The sequence below is a fragment of the Schistocerca serialis genome, chromosome 6 (assembly GCF_023864345.2).
Source record: "Schistocerca serialis cubense isolate TAMUIC-IGC-003099 chromosome 6, iqSchSeri2.2, whole genome shotgun sequence".
Lineage (NCBI taxonomy): Eukaryota > Metazoa > Arthropoda > Insecta > Orthoptera > Acrididae > Schistocerca > Schistocerca serialis.
The window spans coordinates 657609681-657613331 of record NC_064643.1 but is presented as its reverse complement, the minus strand read 5'-3'; positions in this window follow the sequence as shown (position 1 = coordinate 657613331).

Genomic DNA, 3651 nt, shown 5'->3' with positions numbered 1-3651 from the left:
CAACCGAACAGTCCAACAGCGAATGACCGTTGCCCGAGCAACTCGAGCAGACTGGCGGCCTAACGCGCAGACCCAGATGCAGGAACTCAGCCCCGACCGGGCGACCACTAGCTGAGTTCTGTTACTGGCGGAGTCGCAAGACTATCATTTTCTGGCATAAAGTTTGATCCAAACGACAGACATACTCGCACTCCGACAACAGACAGACACTGACTGCCCCACACTGAGCCGGCTGACCAACTGACTAGAGTCGCCTCGACTAACCGACTCACCTCTAACGAGTTTTTTTTTCTTTATTGTTATTTTAATCACCTTATACAAAGGTGAGGCTGTCAGCAGCATATTATACTGCTCTTCAGCCGCTAGTGGTACAATAAATATGACATATGGGTGGTACAGATAATACAATAAAAATGGCGGGCAAAAACTGTAGACACGAAAACAATAAACATGAAGCTGTTCACGCTGGATAAGAATAAACACTAAAAACCTGTTGACACGGCGCACAAAACACGGACGACTGCGACGGCACAGGTGAACAGTGGTGGCGTGATGGTGAAAGAACACTAAACACAAAACGAAGGCACACACACACAAGACACTGATGACGATGATCTCCGGCGCGCGAATGTCCACTGAGCCAAGAGAGGAGGAGGGGGGGTGGGAGAGGGAGAGGGGAGAGCAGAGATGCCACAGGCAGGGGAGATAGGGGGCAGGGAGGAAGGGGGAGGGGAAGCCCAGGGGAAGAGGGGTGGAGGAAGGGGGGATGGGGGGAAAAGGAGAGAGAAGGTAGGGAGGGTGCCCAAAGGAAAAGACACAGGAAGTGAGAGGGAAGGATCAAAGTTGATACAAGGGGTAGATGGAGGGGGGGAGGACATCATCAGGGAGGGGGAGCTGGCGGAAGCCACCTTGGGAGAGGGTAAGGAGGGTGGAGAGATGGAGGCCAGGTGGGACGTGGGAATACAGGTGTGGCAGTGGGCGGGGGTGGGAGAGGATGGGTGAGACAAGCGGGTGAGGAGGATCGAGGTTACGGGAGGTGTGCAGGATCCGTATCCTTTCAAGGAAAAGGAGGAGGTGGGGGAACGGAATGAGGTCGTACAGGATCCGCGTGGGGGAGGGGAGACGGATGCGATAGGCAAGGTGGAGAGCATGGCGTTCAAGGATCTGAAGGGATTTGTAAAAGGTAGGGGGGGGGGGCGGAGATCCAGGCAGGGTGGGCGTAACAAAGGATAGGACGGATGAGGGATTTATAGATGTGGAGTATGGTGGAGGGGTCCAGACCCCACATACGGCTGGAAAGGAGCTTGAGGAGACGGAGTCAGGAGCGTGCCTTGGTTTGGATTGTCCGCAGATGGGGGGTCCAGTAGAGGCGACGGTCGAGGGTGACGCCAAGGTACTTAAGGGTGGGGGTGAGGGCGATAGGATGGCCATAGAGGGTTAGATAGAAATCGAGGAGGCGGAAGGAAGGGGTAGTTTTGCCTGCAATGATCGCCTGGGTTTTGGAGGGATTGACCTTGAGCAACCACTGGTTGCACCAAGCGGTGAACTGGTCAAGATGGGATTGGAGAAGGTGTTCCTCTAACGAGCTCATAGCGCCCCTTAAATGTACGTGAACAGGCAACCTTTCCACTTTCCCACCAGAGGGAGACACCAAAGCTACGATTACCACAGCGGCGCCACTACCACAGACGGAGGGCGACTGCTTCACACTACGTGCTGCGGCGCGCTCTTCGAAACAGCATTTTTTTTTAATTTTTTAATTTTTTACCACGGCTCAATCTGTACGTTGTGCAGCCCATTTACTCCACCTTGGTGTTTGGCAGCTGTGCCACTTTTCGGCGTCGACTGCTGCAGGTGGCAGCGTCTTCGGTGCGGCGCTGCTCGGCCGTGGCGCGGCTGTCGCTGCTGGCGGCGGCGGCGCCGGTGGGCGGCGTGCTAGGGGCGGCGGCCGGCGGGGCGGCGCTGGGCGGCGCGGGCGGCGCGCTGCAGGCGCTCGCCGCCGGCTCGCTCCTGTTCGCCGCCCTCGCGGAGGGCCTCTCGGCGGCCGCCGGCCACACCCACCACCACCGCGAGCCGCGCTCGCTGCCCGGCGCCGCCCTCGCGCTGCTCGGCTTCGCGCTCATCGCCGCCATGCAGCTCACCGGTGAGTACCGCACGAGCCTGCCCCAGCCGACTGCACGAGCTGCACAGAGCGGGACGCAGTTAGACGAAGAAAAACTTGGATGTAACAGCTGGGGCTGAATGGGGGCGACACACTTCCGTTCATGCTGTAACTTTTATTAAGACGTCTTCTTGATTATGTATGGGGGTGGGGGGTAAACCCCAACCGAACTTCAGTGACAATTTTTTGAACGTCGTTCAATGATATTTGCTGAGACTTCCAGAGGGTCTCGTGGTAGATCCGTAACTGAGTGATTGTATACTGAGGTTGTAACTAACCTGTTTCTACGGGTTATTACGAGCACAAGCGCTGCCCATTTACCCCCTCCACACCTAGCCACCGCCACACCAACCAAGAGCGCATCAATATGATCTTTGGTAGTCCTCGTCGCTGTCGTGTTTTTGTTCGTCGTTTTTTTGTTTTACCGCGGTTGTTCATACTAGCAGTGTTGTGCTGTTAGTACTTCTTAGCAGTTTGTGTAATACTGTCAAAATGAAACATAGATATGCACTCTCAATACAGTTATCATACACAAGGTACCTAATCTTGACTGTTGTAGCCAACTGCTGTCAAAACTGATACCTAACAGACATTACAGTACGATAAGATGTGTTGGAATGACACTGACGAAATTATGTACATATGTTTAACAACAGGCAGCTCTAAGGTTCTCAAACACTGAAGAAGAACTCAAAGTAATCTCGTGTCTGCTATAAGCATGCAGTCATAAGAGTTAACAAGTAATAATTCATCCATTACGCAGGCAAATATTAATGAAGACTGTCACTGTATAAATATCTGACTGCTTGCATTACGCATTTCTACATTATCTCACTCTTATATTCTTTAGTCTTAATGAGGTAATCAGAAACAAACCGAGACATCGACTTTGCCTTGTTTATGCCCAACATTGACTTTAGACAATCGACATAATGGACAGCATCCTTGGCGATACTACCAATTAATATCTCCCAACAGAATTTCTTACACTACGCGATGTTACGGATATTCGCGCTCACTGCAGTTAACAAATATCAGATTTTTTGATATAGTGCAGATGAAGGCTCATGAAATAAAAAAGACGGTGTGGATACCATTTTTATTTTTATTTCTTATTGATGATTTTTCAACTCGCATATTCAATGAACATATTTCTAATTCTTTTCACAATGGTACCGGAAAAACTGTATTTCGTACTAACTACTGATTTTCTCCCTTGTTATGACTGGCATATCTGTGATACGAACAACTTTGATGTTGGAACATGCGGCAGACCATGGGCGGAGCTTACGATATGGGTTGGTGTGGAGGGGGGTGATTGGGCGGGACTTGTGCACCGTCCGGGGCTGTCGCTAACGTTACGTTCATTACGTTAAGATTCGCGTCGCCACCGCCTCTAACCATACAACTAATCAAAGGTTTGTCCGAGTCGGAAAATAAATTAATTTGGTCACAGACCAAAAACTCATAAAAATGCATACGTTGTGATA